General features: G+C 38.2%; 1 pseudogene; it reads left to right on the forward strand.

The window, feature by feature from the left end:
* The first annotated feature begins 4,411 nt into the window (after positions 1 to 4,411).
* The window catches only part of LOC108718542, a 125,912-nt pseudogene continuing 110,811 nt past the window's right edge, over positions 4,412 to 19,512 (forward strand).

A 19,512-nucleotide genomic window follows, 5' to 3' on the forward strand; every position in this document is an offset into this window, starting at 1 on the left:
TACTTTGATTCACCTAGGTTCTTTAATAAGTGTACACTGAAAATGGGTTATTATGGATACTGGGTATTTGAAAAGTGACAAGATACTTAACAATCCTCAGGTCCACAGTCCAATGGTGGTGACCATTAAATCACTCCAGCCGATGCTTGGCATTGTACACGATGGTCTTAAAGGAGAACTAAACTCCCTTACTAAAAATGCCCTCATTAACTGCGTGGTATTGCCCCCCCCCCTGCATTGTGCATTAGTAAAAATAAATCCTTAAAAAGGAGCAGTGCAGCGGAGCTCCAGAGCACCATCTTCTGATTCTTCGTATTCTTTCGGGACTCGACACTGATTTGTGCATGCGCAGTTGAAGATGATTCCTGAGTTGGCCCAACATGCTCCCGCAAGCTTTATGTTGGCATTGAGTCCCGAAAGATAACGAATCAGCGGAAAATGGCGCCCTGGAGCTCTGCTGCGCTGCGGGTCATTTTTGTTTTTACTTATGCACAGTGCAGGGAGGGAGAGGGGCAATGCCAGGCAGTTATGGAAGGCTTTTTTGTTACAGGGAGTTTAAAGTCCTCCTATAAGTTTGTTTGCCCCTGATAAGAATAAAATCCCCTGCTCTCTATGAATAGTGATTATCCTGACAATGCTTACAAATGAGATTTAGAACTCAGTGTTGTGTTCCAATTGAGGGCCTTTAATTTTAGAAGTGTCCAGATACTATTGGCCATATAGTGTATTAATGGTAGCCAGAGAACAAATGCAGTACACTTACTTTATATGGTCAAGTACTGTAGACTTCAAGAGCAGCAGGTACTGTATATTTAGACACAATAAGCAGAACAGCAGTGACAGTAGGCAGTTGAGAGTGGTACGTTCAAGTTTAATACAAAGTGAACAATATGTCTGTTTTTGACAGTCATATAGTAAAGAAGTTACAATTATCTTCCATGTCATCTCCTGAAATCAGAGTGACCATGTTAAAACACCCTCTTTAAAAGAATGACAAAACTGCGACTTGCATCTTACATGCAATAAGATTTTGATTTACTGCTTACAATGGAATACAGCTCATTACCACAAATGACACATTTCTTATGGCTGCCAAATACAATGTTTTATACATTTTGTTCATTTTTCATTGCTTTTTGTTACAGGTATAAAAAGACCAGCTCAAACAGTTATAAAGCACATACCAAGCCTTTGTGATGATAAATGGGGAAATACTTTTCTCATAAAAACTAAATTAAATTACTCTGTCATCTTTCCTGAGAAGATGAAAACATGGTACTATCATTATAAATACTTTTAAAATATTAGAATACTCTGGCGCTGATATTTTTTTCTACAAAGAAATAGAGTCTTCTTAGTAGCCGAGACAGTTTGATGGCTATAATGTAAAGACATTGTGAATCCTCCTTGACCTCAAGATTTTAGAGTTCATTTCTTTCAAGAAAGGGCAGCAAAGAGTATGTGTCATTTCCCTGCTATCTCAAGGAAAAGCACAGACTTTTTTTTTATGAGAAATACTCATAAAATTGCCTGTAACAAGAACTTTCTGCAGATAGCCTCAAATTTAAAAAAGGAATTGTGTTAGAGATTTTTTAAAAAATATTTCCATTTGAAAAAAAAATCTTATCTATACAAATGATCCACAGGTCCATCCCCCCCCCCCATATTTTATGTTATAAGGGCCTAGAATGCGTTTGTTTATTCAATTTTGTGGGATTTTCTTAACTAAGTCAGATTTATTGTAAATGTGTGTATTCATATATACTCATCTGTCTTAAGAGTGGGACTCTAAACACGTATAGTATAGTACATGCCCCCCCCCCTGCCATTTAGATTCTCAAAATGATATACCGAGGTTTATTAATACTATGCGATTTACACTTTCCTGCTCCCACTCCTCTCTTCATCCCTCCACATCATTGAGCCTCCTCTTTTTGTAACCCTGTTGTTGATTTGATAATAGCTATTGCTTTTTCACCTGTACCCTTCAGTTGCACCAAAAGAATAGGGCCCACACATCACTTGCACGCTGAAATGAAGCCAGAAAACTCCTGAGATGATGCCAGACAGACATCAGAAATATCTGTCTTGAACATGTAACACTAATTTTGACAAATGGCTCGAAAATGATACAGGTGCAATGCTCCCTGGCAAGTGCAACAATGCTGAATTCTGGGAAAAAAACACACAATTATAACGAAAAAAATATGGTGATTGCTCTGTAAATTGCACTTTGCTCATTGCACTTGCGGTTGTAAATAAGCCCTTATAAATATTAAGAACTGACTTACTTTGCATTATCAAAAGTAAAATGACCTAAAAGTTGGAGGCTTAACAAAGCCCCCTTACCACCACCACCAGGCCACAATATTCTGTTTTGTCACAATAGGTCAACTCATTAGTGACTTTTTTACCCAGTTTGGCCAACAGAGTGATAGTAGGAGAATGAGCATAGGGCTTTACACCATAGCACAAAAAAACCTTAGGCCCCATACTCCCTATGTTTTCCTGCACTACATACTGTAGGTACGTTTAAGGCAACAAACTTTTTGCAACACCTTCAGCACACAGGCAGTAGTATAGACCAAGTGGCAGATCATTTCACTAATGTGCCCAAATATTACTGCTACAGCTACGCGATTCCTGATTGCACTGTACTGGTGGGCTGCATTATTACTAATTTCATGATGGAGGCTGAGCAGGCCCGGATTTGCGGCAAGGCCGCATAGGCCCGGGCCTAGGGCGGCAAAAAATAGGGGCGGCATGCCGCCCAGCCGCATTATGGGGACGTTCGCGTCCCCATTCAACGACACCAGCTGCGCCGGCGTTTATTCGCTGGCACGCTGGGAAGGCGGGCGCTAGGACCACGCGGCTGCCTGGTCGGACGGCGCGGCCTAGGGGCGGGCAGGGAAGAAATCCGGCCCTGAGGCTGAGGGCAGGTGTAAATTTGAAAACGGACCGCAATTGGCCCTCGGGCCGGACTTTGGACACATATCTAGTGCTTCCTCCTTGGTCTGGACTTCTCCTCTACTAGAGCCGTTAAGCCATGACAGTGTTTAGTCTCACTCTATCACTCCTTATTTCTGTTTACAACTTGGAAATCACTATGTACATTTAAGCAATGTTTTTTTGCTATCAGAATATACTGAAGCCAAGTGCATTTGGAAAGAGTGTGCAATATCCCAATGGGTTACATACAGGTGCAAGGTTTTTTCTGTGCTTACAATATGTCCATAATATGAGAACACTTCTGCAGAAAAATATTAGGTACAAATCTAACTCTCTTTGCTGTCCTGCCCTGGTGAGAGCCAAACAGAGCTGCAAAGGCTTAATTTACTCATACAGGAAGCATGTGTCCTGACATTGTGCCTCTACACAACAGCAGAGGTCATTCCTGTTAGACATTTATGATATTATCTCCCGATCTTCTTTTCTGCTGAAAGAAATCACTAGCTCTCTGACTCACATTAAATCAGGGGCCTTGACATGGCACATGAACTTACATATTTTGGCCAAAGTGTAGTACTAATTTTTTGTAATTATTGTTAAAGGCAAACTGTGCGCTAGCAGTCTTTCTCCTTTTGTGTAAAAATAATGGCTTTTTATCACTTCTAACAGCGGGTCCAGAGTGTGGGTTAAACCGAGGGTGCTTCTAGCAGCAAGGGTTATAATGAGTGCTGGTGATTTCTTTCTGTTTTCGTGTACAAATTGTAGCCAAACATTGCTTCTAGCTGAAATTCAGCCTTTAGCAGGAAGGAGCTACTTACAGATGTACGTTAACTAGCTGGGCTTAAAAACTTGCTTCTAACTAGATAAGTGCTACATGGTTTTACTACTCTGGGGGACTTGATTTTAAATTGATTAAATAAAGGGAGCATTGCAACTCGACACAGAAGTCGGGGGAAACTGTTAGGTCATGTTCGGGGAGGGCAGCAATGGCAAAAGGAAGAGTTTGACTCGCACCCGCCTGCCAGAACTCATCTGACCTGCATGCTTCGGGTTACCCTGCTCATCATTAATTGACTTGACACATGAGCATACATATGTTGGCCAGTGTGGTACTTAGGACATAGTTCTGCAGTGGTGTTAGAAGTCTAACTCTTCTTCTGCTGAACCATCTTAAAGGACCAAAGTTGACTTTTTTTGCAACTTTAAAGAGCCAAGTTTCATCATTAGCTGCCATAATAGGAATTCTGTGGTATATGACACTTCTGGCAATTAGATTCTTTCAAGTTCCGAAGAGACTTAAATCAGATAAGAATTAAATTATTACCATGGGACCTTCAACTAGAAAGCAATGCGAGATTCAGGTTTTTCGTCCTCTTCCTTTAAACAAAAAGGAATATAGGAGTTAAAACTTGAGGTTGTAAGGTGTATTAAAATTTACTTGGAAAGACTGAAGATTGTGAGGATGTCAGATAATCTGTTTATCCTTCCATCAGGAGCAAACACAGACTCTCCTGCAAATACAGGTACAGTGGTGAGATGGATAAAATCATATATTAAAGTAGAAGGAAAGCTACCCAAACAGTTTATTGCCAATAGATTAGCCATAATAGTGAAAGTTATAACACCATATTTATTATGTAGAATGCTTTATCATACCTGAGTAAACAGCTCTAGAAACTCTCTCTGTTTGCCATATTAGCTTGGTGTGACATCACTTCCTGCCTGAGTCTCCCCCTGCTCACTCATAGCTCTAGGCTCAGATTAAAGCAGGGGGGTTGGGAAAGGGAGGGAGAGAGTAACTGAACATGCTCAAGGCCTAGGCCTAGAGGTTTATGCTGAAAACAGGAAGTCTGATACAGAAGCCCATGTGTACACAATAGAAGTAAATAAATGCTGTGTTTCTTTTGAGGAACTCACAGGACTCAGAGCAGTATTACTTTGAGTGTTTACTTGTGTATTTATATAGTCCTTTCTGAAAAAGCTTACTTAATTTTAGCCTTTTCTTCTCCTTTAAATGCATATAAGATCAGTGCAGTTTTAGTACCTTCTAATAATAGGGCTCATTCAATAAGGAGTCCAGATGAATTATGCACAGAGCACTTCACAGCCCTATCGGAATATTAGTATGTAAGTAATTGTAGGAGACACATTTACCCATTTTGGATTTATATATGGTTTTCTAGGGTTGTGTGTGTGTGTGGGGGGGGGATACCACAAATAAATGCAGATAACGTGTTGGTTTCAAAATTGGCAACTATGACAATTTATATGCAGTATATACTACACTGCATATGCTTCGGTAATCCAACTTTTCAGAAGATATTTAGGATGTTATGTTAGTTACAAATGAACTATGGGATAAAAGTTGCAACGATGGCTAAAGTATAATAGTTTCTGGATCAGTGCTTTGGTAGTGTACTTCTGGATTTTCTATCCATATGTAGGTTTTAGCTTTAGATATTTAGGGTGCTATATTTTCTTGGAAATTTTGTGGAATTACACAAAATATTAGACAGATATCCAATTAAGAAATTTTGGTAATTCTACTATGTTATATAAGGGGTTATTAACTAAAATCAGAATTTATCTCATATTTTATTTAAAAAAAACACAACCAAAACTCCCTTGCCCGGTTTTAGCTTATTTATTAAATTAAAAAAACTCAATTTAATCAGATCGTGGAAAAACTAGATAAAACTAGCAAAAGCCGAATCGCTCTAATTTTACGGGCTTCGGGCTTTTTGCTGCACTGGGGTAAAATTTATCTTGAAAAATTCTAGGTTTTTTTTTCCACAAAAAAATTGCGATTTTGCCCAAAAAAGCCCCACCATAAAAATGCAAGGTTTAGTAAATAACCCCCATAATGTTGGTAAATGTTGTATATTTAGGAAAGTCAGTATATGCCTATTTTAACCTTTTAAGTCCCTGGGTCAAATGATTTTGTCACACTGTGGGGCATATTTACTAAGGGATCCAATAATAGATCCAATACCTGCATTTTAAAGCTAAACTTTTCTGCAGCAGAACAAGCTGATCTAGCATACTTTCATTTAGTAATAAATAAAACACAAATACCAGTGACCACAGAGAAATGATAGAAGTGAGTAAGTATGGAGGTTTATGTTACTTCTAATGCCTACCTCCACCAGAATATTTTGATAACAGTTTAAAGGGGACCCTTATAAATAAGTCAAAATCATATTTTATTGTGCTTATTAAAGGAAAACTATACCCCCAAAATGAATACTTAAGCAACAGTGGCATATTAATCAAATTAAGTGGCATACTAGAGAATCTTACCAAACTGGTATATATATTTAAGTAAATATTGCCCTTTTACATCTCTTGCCTTGAACCACCATTTCATGATGGTCTGTGTGCTGCTTCAGAGATCACCTGACCAGAAATACTACAACTCTAACTGTAACAGGAAAAATTGTTGAAGCAAAAGACACAACTCTGCTAATTGGCTTATGTGACCTAAGAAGTATAGTTTGTTTGGTATGTTTGTGTTCATATTGTTTTATGAAGGCAATTTTCAATTTATGATTACCCAATGGCCCATACTGCTAAAAAAGTATATTATTATGAAACTGGTTTATATACATGAAGCAGGGTTTTACATATGAGCTGTTTTATGAATATCTTTTAATAGAGACCTACATTGTTTGAGGGGGTATAATATCTATACCTGATAAATTTGAATACTGGTCAATGACATTATGCCATCATGATGAAATATGAAAATATTCTTAAGGTTCTAATGCAACTCCAACTACGGTGACTCTTAGCTCATTCTATTCTTTCGGCACCCCCAATTAATTCATATTATTTCCTCAAGAATAGTAAACTGGACTGGCATTTTACATTTTGCTTGATATTTTGCATTGTATTGTTTTCTATTTCAATTTTGTGTTATTAAGGAAAAAATAAGTTGTACATCAAACAACAAATCCAAAAATGTAAACTTAAGGATGAATCAGCTCTGTAATGTGCATTGTTACGCCTTCTTTAGTAAGTAAGCCCTGTTATCCCCAAAGAAAACCTGCAACTAGGGATGTCGCGGACTGTTCGCCCGCAAACTAATTCGCGCGAACATCGACTATTCACGTTCGGCGAATGTTCGCGAACGTCGCGCGACGTTCGCCAATTTGGGTTCGCCTTAGCTGGCGCTTATTTTTGCCCTCTCACCCCAGACCAGCAGATACATGGCAGCCAATCAGGAAGCTCTCCCTCCTGGACCACCCCCCCCACCCCCTGGATCACTCCCCTTCCATATATAAACTGAAGCCCTGCAGCGTTTTTTCATTCTGCCTGTGTGTGCTTGGAAGAGCTAGTGTAGGGAGAGAGCTGTTAGTGATTTGAGGGACAGTTGATAGTAACTTTGCTGGCTAGTAATCTACTTGATACTGCTCTGTATTGGAGGGACAGAAGTCTGCAGGGATTTGAGGGACATTTTAGGGTAGCTTTGCTGGCTAGTAATCTACCTTCTACTGCAGTGCTCTGTATGTAGCTGCTGTGGGCAGCTGTCCTGCTGCTGATCTCTCATCTGCATCTGTTCTTCAAACAACTGCCACCTAGCTGTGTGATCTTTTTCACATTCTGTCTAAATATCAATAATAATACCGTCTCCAGAAACACCACCCGAGTGACGTTTTTCAAGCAGCAATAATATATTCCGTATCCACTGCTGTAGTGTATACGTTGACCTTGCAGGCATTATTTGCCCAGTCTTTAACCAAGTGCCACCTAGCTGTGTGAGCTTTTTCACATTCCGTGTCCAGAAACATCACCTGAGTGACGTAGTGTGATTTCTGCCCTTTACAGCACAAAACGCAGCGCTGTGTCAACAATGGATTTTTCAGATACATTTTTGCCCTTGATCCCCCTCTGGCATGCCACTGTCCAGGTCGTTGCACCCTTTAAACAACTTTAAAATCATTTTTCTGGCCAGAAATGTCTTTTCTAGCTTTTAAAATTCGCCTTCCCATTGAAGTCTATGGGGTTCGCGACGTTCGCGAACTATTCGCATGTTTTGTCGCAAGTTCGCGAATATGTTCGCGAACATTTTTTCCGCCGTTCGCTACATCCCTACCTGCAACATGCTCATGGCTGTATTATTTAAGAAAAGATCAGTAATCATGTAACCCTATTGGTTTCAATACAGGGTAAAAGGTACGCAAAATACAGAATTATCACAGTAAATTGTTTGTAAAGGCATAAATTAAATGTTTACTCAATTTATGTACTATCAACACTAAATACAATAAGGGGGTTATTTATCAAAGTCCGAATTTATCTCAATATTTTCTACTACAAACTCCAATTAAATCTGCTCGAGTTTTTTGCGTTTATTTATTACTACATTTTCCCGAAAATTTGCTTTGAGGGAAAAAATCCGATTTCAATTTTTTTCTGATTTTTCATCCGGTTTTCACCATTTTTTTTTGAATTTTCACCCGAAAACTCATATTTTTGCCCGAAAACTCTGAAAACATCTCAGACCTGTCGAGGGCAAGTGCCGGATTTTCTGACTTTTCCATCCTCGCAGTTTAATGATTTCTGAAAAATTTGTGATTTTTTTTTTTTAAAAGTCTGATTTTATTAAAAAAAATCACAAATTTTTCAATTCGGAGTTTAGTAAATAACCCCCAAATGTATGTATTAACCTATAGATTCTTAATAGTCCTCATTTTTAGGCTGAGTCCCTATGGTCCTCCTCAATAGATTGCAGTAGCCTCCTAAAATAGCATAGCCATTAAGACAAGAAAAATGCCTTGTTTTAAACTATTTATAATAATAAACTATATTTTAATATTACAAGGTAATGTTTTATTATTACAAAGAAAAAGAAAATCATTATAAACATTTGAATTGTTTAAATTGGACTAAATATGGAAAATTATTTGGAGTTTTCTGTATAGCATGTTTCTGTATAAGGGATCCCATACCTGCAGCACGTGTGTGTTCATGTGTAAATAAGGAACAATTTATTTTCTTATTTACTTACAATTAATCAGTTGTCATTGTGAATTGCATTCCTAGATCAGATTATGAAGCTAGTAGTAAAAACTGTGTTTTGCAGAAAATATTGACATTCATATTGTACTGGCCATTGATATGCATTATTTTTATAAAAATCTAAGTAAAAAAATTGCATAATGTGACAGTTTAGCAAATCACTGCAAGTAAGCACATAAAATGTATTGTGACTTTCGATCTATATTTGTAAAAACATTGCAAAATACTATTCAGTTACGCTAATTTAATGAAAATTATGTTGGAAAAGAGCAAGGGAACCATCTAGTGTCTGAAGTAACCAGCTTTTTAAGATACACCGTAGTACTACAATCTCAACTTATCAGTGCTATTTATTATGTTATGTATATTTTTGTGTATGTGAATACATAATTTTGCTGACTATTGAATGGTTACAGACCACCATTTAACTTGTAGGTTGTCCTTGCACACCTTTCCTTTTCACCTGGGACAATATAAAATGAGCTGAGCTGAAGCACATGCATATACATTGGTATTGTGCACCATTTTTTTCGATGCCGGCGAAATTTTTTCGGGCAAATTTTCGCAGGAGTTTCGCAAATTTATTCGCGCAAATTCGCGCCTGGCGAATAAATTCGCCCATCACTAGCTAAGAGGGAGAAGCTAAACCATTTCACTGCAGTCTCTGGTGATAAGGTGGACACCAATAATGTTGGCTTATTGATTACCATCCTACAGCATATGGCCCTTCATACTAATTTGTATTCTGCTCACATAAAAACCTTGGAGTTTACTGGGATAAAAACTGCAATGCTTAGAAACAGCTACTGCTCTGGTTCTTTATAAATCAAGGCCCCTTATAGATAGCCTGTCAAGTGCTTTGCTGAAATAAATACCCCCCCTCATAAACAATTGGTATGGATGAATCTCTTCTCTTTAAAGGGCACATAAAATTCTGCCAGTACATCCCAAGCAAGTGTGCCTGCTATGGAATAAAAAATGTTAAACAGTGTCCAGAGCTGCAAGGCAGCTGTGATGACCATTGTGCCATTGTGCTGTCCCATGTTCTAACTATAGGCATTCAAAAAATGTTTTTGTCAACCATATTTAATGTATTGTAGATTTGATGAAGTCTTTGTATAGTCAATTTGAACTTGTGGTGTGTGCTGAATCCTTGAGACAAAATCTTCTCTCCTGCTTATGCCACAAGATTTTATATTTTACCAAAAGCGAAAAAAGCTCACCTTGCAGTGCAGGTACTGAGGCTATCTTTAATTATGGAAAAACTTAGGGGCAGATTTATCAAGGGTCGAATTTCGAGGGTTAAAAAACTCTCAAAGTAAAATCCTTCGAATTCAAATATCGAAGGATCTACTGCAAATACTTTGATCGAACAATCGAACGATTGATCGAAGGATTTTTATTCGACCACAAAAAACTTAGAATAGTGCTGGGGAAGGTACCCATAGGCTAACATTGAACCTCGGTAGGTTTAAAGTGGCGAAGTATGAAGTTGAAGTATTTTTTAAAGAGACAGTACTTCGACTATCGAATAGTCGAACGATTTTACTTCGAATCGTTCGAATCATTCGATTCGATCGAATTAGATCGAATTTGACCAATTGGATGGTGGAAATACCCAAAAAATACTTTGAAATTCGATTTTTTTTTTTCAATTCAAATTATTCCCTTGAGTTTAGTAAATCTGCCCCTTAATCTAACCCACACTGTAGTCGGACTAACCTACATTCTGAAGTTGACCAGCTGCTTCAAATTATATACGGGAATTATTTGCGCACACAATAGCAGAAAAAAAACTTCCAGTGCCCGAATTCAAAAGAGGAAAACACATTTTATTGCAGTTTTTGTCTACAGTATATATTAGATTTCTCTGAAAACTTGGTTAGTGTAGGCCGTCTGCGCTTTTGTAAAATAGACAAAACGGGAGAAAAAAAATTGGTGTGGGGTAGATTATAGCTGATCTGATTTGTTCTTAGTGTAGCCATTCAACTTTTTTGCAAAATTATTGTTAGCATTCTCAAGGTTTGTGTGTCAAACTGTAGAGACTTTATTCATAATTTATGACCCACACATTTTTTTTATTTGCAGACATTTTTTTCCATACATATGGTATAGCTTTTGTATTTAGTATGAAGAAGCCAAAATAAATTACTTTTGCCTGAGAATACAAAGGAGCACAGATGGAAGGTAAAGCTCCACTAAACAAAAAAAAAGTAGGTGTCACTGGGTGCTTGTAAGTTCAGTAGCCAGGTAGATCTTCAATGGAAAATGTGTGCTTTATTTTTTTTTTTTTTAAGCAAATGCAGAAAACAATATATGTGCAAAGATGCAGTATACACTTTCATCAGCAGTAGTAGTAGTTGTAAACCTGCAAACACACACCTGAAGCTCCAGAACTACCTCTCACAAAGGTGTAACACAAACACCCAATGGATTCAGTCTGCAGCTTTTTATAGCTTCCAAACTGCTCTATGGTGACGCCATGTGATCAGCATCTACCGTATAAATATTCATTAAGAGAGGCTGCCCACCCCTTTAGGAAGTGGTTTATCTGAGAGCTCTAGGTAAGTGCTTCATGAAACTTTGCACATTCAATTGCACTATTATATATAAAAGTAAAGATTTCCATGCACACTCATTTGTATTCACATGCAGCAAACTTAGCTTTCAATATACAATTGTTTTATACATAGAATGGAGACAGAAATACAGCCATAAGAGGTCTTTAAAACCACACAGGGATTTTTTTAATTAACCCCTCCCCCCTAATTTTACTGATTTTTTTTTTTTAAATGCCTGGTCTCTTTTTAGGAGATTCAAGTGTTGGCGCAACATTGTATTTTCAAGTTGGAATATTCTTTTAGCGCTACAACTTTATAGGGAAACAACTGTGAAAATGATATATAATTATAATAATTAGGGATGCACCGAATCCAGGATTTTGTTCGGTATTCGGCCAGGATTCTGCCTTTTTCAGCAGGATTCCGAATCCTTCTGCAAAATTGAAGAAGAGTGCTGCAGCTCATTCTTCAAACTACAGGCCTTCAATTCCAAAGCAAAGTAAAACAAGCATCAAAACTCAGAATTGCCCAGACTGGCATCACCAATCGCTGCTTTCTCCTGCCCTGACTACACTGACCAGAAACGGCTCATGTCAGCACACTTTAAATACTCTTACATTTTGGGAAAATTATAATTGAACATGTAACACTGCCTAATCTAACTGACTAGGAATATTGGTTAATGTTATGTTGTAAATCTCTGGAGAGTCATCCAACACATGAAACCAATGTAGGAGTCAAGGGAAATTAGTTTTGTAACAATCCTTCTTTCAGAGAAACCGCAAGAACAGTTGCAGGCTGAGGGGGTAAAGTGAGGATCGTTCTGAAAAGCTTTGACCCTTATGCTAACATAGAGGAAGCAGATCTGTGCTAAACTTAGCCCTCTGATGTCTATCCCTAGAAGTACAGAAGTTCTCAGTAAGAACCAATGATCACAACTGTTGTCAGGCTACATTTATAATGCTATGCCTACTAGATGCAAGGCTAGTGCAGCAGAGAGGGGGCATCTTTTTAAGTAATAAAAAAAGCAGATACTTGAAGTTTCAAAGACGTGGAAAGAGAGGGTCAAGTGACCCTCCTTCCTTCCTCCTGTCCTGGGACAGCAGCAATTGGCTGGGTGGCAATTCTGTTACCACTAGGACAGCTTTCTGGCACTTGCTGGGGTCAATGTTTCACTAGGGCAAAAAATCTGAAATGTTCTTGGATCCTGAGAAACGGGGAGGATAATAACCCTAGTCTATTGTCCTCATTTTTATATGCTAAGTGGGCCATTGCAATACAATTTTCAGTGATCCCTTTAAGCATGGCTTGTACTTTTTTTGGTCTCTTAGTTTGAACTAGAATAATATATACATATCACACCCCTTTTTTGATGTCTTGAGTGCTTTGAAAACTATGAAGAAAATCCACTATACTGTAAATCTGCAATTTTGCTGGATTTGGTAGTGATTGCCACTTCCCTCCTTCCTCATGCTTTATGAACTAATTTGGAGTTTTCACTCTACAACAACTGCCGAATAGTCAGCTCAGATTTCCAGGAAAGCCACTCGGATCCTGAAGTTTTCAGATAAGGGGTTCTGAATCTGTGTTTAAGGCTCAATATGCATTTAAGTGGTCACTTTACAATTGTTGATTTTTAGATGACAGCAGCTAGCTGACAGTAATACTTAGGTAGTAAATCATAAAGTTACATATTGTACGGTGAGTATTTTAACATGTAACATGGTTGAACTTCAATATCAGTATTAAGAACAGCTCCAGTATGCATGCAATGCACAACTTTATCCCGTTTGAGTTCTTTACAGATATATTTTAATTGCTACTTAAGGATGTTTTCCTTCAAATACATCACATAGATTAAAGTTTTGGCTTTACATAGTATGGTGTATAAATGGATTGCTAATATACAGCCTTGCATCAGTAATTATATTTGGATCCTTAATGTAAAATACTTGCTAAAACTTAACCATAACAAAATGGACCACTTGGTTCATTGCAGTTTGCAAACACAAGGTATAAAAGTAAATGGCAATGCATTTCTCTCCGTTGTGCTTGCTAAACTATGTGAAAATATGTATAAATGCAGGAACTTTTAAACAAGAGTAGAATGTTGAATTTGCTGACACCTTTATTTAATATTTTCTGTCATCTGGTGCATTACGAAGAATGAATTATAAAGAGCAGACGAACAGATATATGGATACTAAACAGAATATCTCCATCACCCTAGATACATCTGTGCAACTAAGCATCATAGGAATAGTTTACATTATTCATAATAGGGTAGTTCATACTATCAACTGTGAATATTACATTCAGTCTAAAGTACACATTCAGCATTACTGGATTCCATTACCATTTTAAGCTACTGTATATATATAATTTGTGCAGTCTCTTGGTAGGGTATTCTACCTTAAAGGAGAAGAAAGGTGAAATCAAAGTTAGGCACCTCCAGTGAATTTATTCACTAACCTGATATCCCAGGCAGGTGCTCCTGTTAGCAGAAAACTTCACCAACCTGGGGTTCTTCTCAATGAGCACCACAGAGCAATCCTCTTACATCTGCTTCTTTCCTTACACCTTTGCACACATGTACAGTAGAGTAAAAAGTTGAACTTAAACAAAACAAGGCGGCCTTTTTTAACTGCACATGCGTTGGGCCCAAAGGAAGCAAAGAAAAATGACGCAGAAGAGGATGGCTCAGTGGTGCTTGATGAGAAGGCTGTAGTTTTCTGCCTGGAGTATCAGATGTGAATATGATCACTGGGACGCCCAACTTTTGACACCCCCACCAAGTGTTATCACCTGTCCTTTTACTTTAAAGGGGTACTTGTCATGTCATGGCCTGCATCATACTAAAAGTTATTATAAAGGTGAAGTAACCTCATTTTTTTTTTTAATTTCCTGCAGTTGGAATGCAAAAATACAAGATATTGTAGTAACTTTACATTAGAACAACGGGATGGCAAATTGTCATCCAACCATTTTTATAATAATTTTAAAATAGACATATTTACAAAAGGAATGAAATTCTAGGTATGACATAATTAACTGAAGATTGTCCTGTAGCAATGTAGCCAAATACCATGCCTGGTTAAAAAAACAAAACAAAAAAACCCTTTTTATGTAACTGAAACTACATACCCACGTTTACCCCCAAAGCATGTCATGAAAGACACAGCATTCTACTGCAATCCACACTCCCCCTCCTCTCCAGGCGGCCAAGCTTTCTATATTGTATATATAGTGAATAAAGTACCCCTATTGTAAATAAGGATATTATAAGTCACTGAGGAGTTACATGATCATATACAGGTTATGGAACTTCAAGGTTACTTCTAATATACTCATATTTTCCAACAAGGGGTACTTTATTTATTATAATACACAAGTTTTAGTGAGTCATATGACAAAAATGACATCACCACTCACCATCTGTAACTGATGACATCACTAGTCACCATTTATAAGGATATCATTTACAAGATATTGTGACAGGGTATTTGGGAAGCACCCTGTCCTTGAGGTAAATGCACATAAAAGAGTGTTTTTAAACTGCATTGTATGGGTTGCAAAGGAATGCTCAGCTCAGGTAGGGTTAATATTCCCTCTCAGTAATGTAATTAAGTGGCAGCTGAGAGAGGAGATACCTGAAAATGCAAAAGGTTTGTGTTCCCATAGCTCGGGGCTCTCCAAACACCTCCTAGAGTGGAGGAAAGTGTGGTGCTGTGAGAGACACTGCCTGGCCGAAGGAGCTTTGCTGCCAGCAAGAGAGTTCCAGAGGTTGGAGCCTTAATACCCACGCTGGTGAGTCTAAGTCCCAGGAGGGGAAGCCAGCAGGAGTGTGAAGCCCAAATACTTGAGTGCAAGAGGGTGAGAGTTTACCTTGATGGTGAGCGACCAGAGGGGGGGGGGACCCCCCTGAATGTTTTACAGTGACATTTTTGAACTGTACCCTGAAGGTTCTGGCATTGAAGTTGCTGAACTGTTTTGTTGCCTTTTCATTGGGAATGCCCAGTGCATAATAAACCTGTGTTTTTTTGTTTTTTTTGTCTGAAGCCTTGGTGTCCCTGTCTCTTAGCTTAAAATTCCATGCTATCTGCCTACCAAAGCTAATTTCCCCCTAAAAGTACATGTGCAGGCCAGTGGCATGTCACAATATTTATGGCTTTTCTGTATAATATGGGGATTAACACTGCAGTCTCATCTCAAAAGATTGCAAGAAAATGAGACTTTAAAGGGGCTATCTGAGATGGCTGACTGGGAGCCAAAAATTAGGGTTGTTCTGGCAAAAGAGGGCCACTTGGGAGGTATGCATTTTCTTTTCTTTTCAAATTCTTTTTATTGAGTTTACAATAAAATATAAATAATTTACATATCTTTTTGATAATCAAAAGCGTATGGCTATACAGCATTTGTTTAAGGGGTATGGGGCTAAATGTATTGCTGTTAGACCCTTAGTTAACAATTTCACTAAGGTTTTTTTTCTTTACAGAATTATTTTTCCTGAAAAATGTGTTACACCCAAGACAAGAGTAAAAGGATCTCTTTCATATCAATGCACAGCCACAAGCAGCTCCACGTAGGGCCAACTTTCCACCTCTACTTGCCAAAAGGAGCCTTTCTACCTAAGATTTCTTAATTTCAACTGGCCCTTGGTTGCTTTGTTTTTTGGTTGAATTGGGAGAAGATGCTCTGATGGAAACATACTTGTATATTGTAGTCAACTAGAATAAAAATGCCAAGGAGTCTCTGATGCTGCAGTAAAAAAGAGCTGAAAAACTAGGTTCTCCTAAATTTTTCCATATGTTATACCTAAATTATGAAACGCATTGTCCTGGTTTTCCCATAAAACACAAGACTGTAACTCAAAAATATGTTCATGGGTAACCGTGGATGACAGCTGTTGGGGACTAACCCCTCAACTAAGCAGGGGACTCTGGAGCTTTCTTCAGTGAAACTGCACACAGTTAGTTACCAGAGTAAAGTAATACTTTTGTTCAATTACACCCATTGTCTTCTCCTAAATTAGCTGAATTGTGAATAATCTGCCTCTTGTTTGCATATAAATACTTCAACCATCTGACATTACCTTAAGGCTGGTGGCACACTGTAAGATTTACCAATGTTACCAAAAATAAAACAGTTTTGTACAAACTAAGGTCAGGTGAAATTAAGGAATCTTTTTATTTTTTTATTTTTCAGGGTCCTACTGTTTTAGCCAGTGTTTTTTTCACACAATGACTAATTTAGGCAAAGGTAATTGATTAAATTCACCAGAGGTAATATTGAGTTCTTTTCCCTTGCCTTTTTTTTAGGCTACGATTCGGGGGAGATTAGTCGCCCAGTGACAAATAAAATAATAAAAAGATTCCTTAATTTCACCTGACCTTAGTTTGTACAAAACTGTTTTATTTTTGGTAACATTGGGGAAGAGGCTCTGATTGATGCAGTTACTGCCAAGGAAAATGTCTTATTTAGCTCCCTGGCACAAATTGGAGCTCTGAGCACACAATAGAAATGACTTCTGAATTGGGAACTGAAGTAGTGGAGGGCATGGTGGGCAACCAAGGGGTGGTTCACCTGCACATAAATGCATTTATTCTAGAAGATGAAGTTATTTAAAATATATATGCAATGAATGTGTAAATGTAAATAAATATTTGTAGAATTTTGACACACACACACAGAAGGTTTTGGTTGTATGCAGGCTTTATTTAATAGGCTGTAGAACTGCCTAGCCAGGTTCCACATGGGAAGGGTCATAACCATAGAATCCTAGGATACTCTCTTGACTGCTGTAGAGGGTGCCCTCTAGCATTAGCAGTGCTGCATAGCAATTACCATAAACAAGGCTTAATAAACATGTCCTGGGCTGTTACTTAACACTACAATATTCTCTACAGTTTTTGAGATAAACACCTGACAAGTCAGCATTTCTCCCTTTGACAGTAGACAGCAGAAGCACCTGGGGAGGAGGATCGTCGACCCTTTTTCACACAGAATTGCAGGAGTGCACTGAAACACTAAGTAATGCTGAGAGTGGGCAGCAGTAGCTCTAACAACTACTGTGCATGCCCACACCTTAGTTACAAATTTGCATATCTTCGCACCTCTTTCTTATTACGTAGCGGCAGCAGGTAGAGAGGGAGAGGAGAGAAAGTTGTTCCCAAATATACTGAGCTACAAACTTGCTTACTTGTTTAGATTGACATCTCTTCTCACAGATTGGAGGGGAGGGTGAGTGCCTGCCTTGCTTTGGAAGGGATTCTCTGATAGTATCTGGGAGAGGTAGGAGGAAGAAGGGGAGAGTGCCTGGCAGAGGGAGGGAGCAGCTGGTTTCACAAGCAAGAAAAATCAACTCCTGCATTACCATCACTTTGTTTGGATGTATGTTAAAAAGCTGCTGTGCTTAATTCAAGTTTGTGGAGCTCAGTTCATAATGTTAATTAAAATGGAACGATTATGAAAATCAAATTGTCTAAATGGACAGATATCATGAAAAATAATATTTTTAGAGATGTAATCCTACGAATGCACCATTACAAAACAAAATAATACTGTGCAGAACGTACAATAACGTAACCAAGCTAGAAGATGACACAGAAATTCAGCTATACAGAGACACATTTCCAACCACACTCAAACAGAGAAGAGATCTCAAAATACAAAGGGGGCTTCCCATTCAAATTGTTAGTAAACCACAACCAGAAAACAATCACGGTCGCCAGTCTGCAGAAACAGAATAGGCTACTAATATCTTTTGGATCCCGACTACAGACGAAAGTATACAACCAAGCCCTAAAAGGATACCTCCACCGATATAGATGTGGTCTACCCCTAAGCCTCACCGCACACCCAGATCAAAGGATTAGACATCCATCTCATCTACTCTATAACTGAAACAACTCGGGAAAGAACCTTTCCTCCCCACAAAGGCGGGAAAGATCCCACCCCCAAAAGGGCCACTGGTTGCGGTCCCATATTGGTAACACCATTAAGCTTGCGGGTGTAGCCATTCATAAGTCCAAAGTTAATAGGTTTATGTTTAAGTTTACTTCAAGCTGAAGAGCTTAAGTTGTCATTGTGTCATAAATATTGTGAGGTGTTCCCTGGGCCTCCCCTATCACAGCTCACCCAAATTATAAGTAATCATGAGCCTAACACTAATAACACATAATGTAAAAGGTCTCAACAGCCCCACAAAAGAAGGTTGGCAGCTGACTATTATAAAAAATCGGGGGACGATATTGTGTATAAGCAAGAAACACATTTTGTAAAGGGTAAAGAACCAAACCATTGGGCAGTTGGCTACACTAAAAGCTACAATGCCTCAGAACAAGTAAAAAAAGAGTGGCAGCAATTCTCATAAAAAAACACTCCTTTCACAGAAGTCATGGATAAAGCATCCTACGTTGCATGAGCCAATAAAATAACACAATTTAAGATTTGATTCACCTTTTTCAGTGTGCAGCAGCTTGATGAACGCATGGATGTCATACCTGATTTCTCTACTATGGAGGGTCAATGCAATTAAAATGGTAATATTGCCTAAAATACTGTATTTATATAGAGCACTTCCCATCAGAATCCCAGATAAAGAAATCCAATCTCTCCAATCCCATATAACTGCATTTATCTGGCAAAATAAAAGTTCTAGAATTTCCACAGCTATATAAGCAAGATCTAAAGGCAAAGGTGGATGGGGGTTACCCGACATCAAAAGCTACTATTTATCTGCCAGGGCAGCACAAATGGTCCAGTGGAACTAAGTTGAGAAAACCCATAGGCAGGTGGAAATTGAACAACCTCTTGCACAAATATCTCGGGAAACTTTTAAAGAGAAATTTGAGAAAACTGATCAGGACAAATTTCAATTTATGCAGGTATCTCAAATCTGTACTTCCAGAAATACCCGCAAGTTTTATTGGATATACAATAACTTATTCTTCCACAGAGCCCTAATAGCGGAACTATACAG

This window comes from Xenopus laevis, chromosome 6L (genome assembly GCF_017654675.1).
Source record: "Xenopus laevis strain J_2021 chromosome 6L, Xenopus_laevis_v10.1, whole genome shotgun sequence".
NCBI classification, from domain to species: domain Eukaryota; kingdom Metazoa; phylum Chordata; class Amphibia; order Anura; family Pipidae; genus Xenopus; species Xenopus laevis.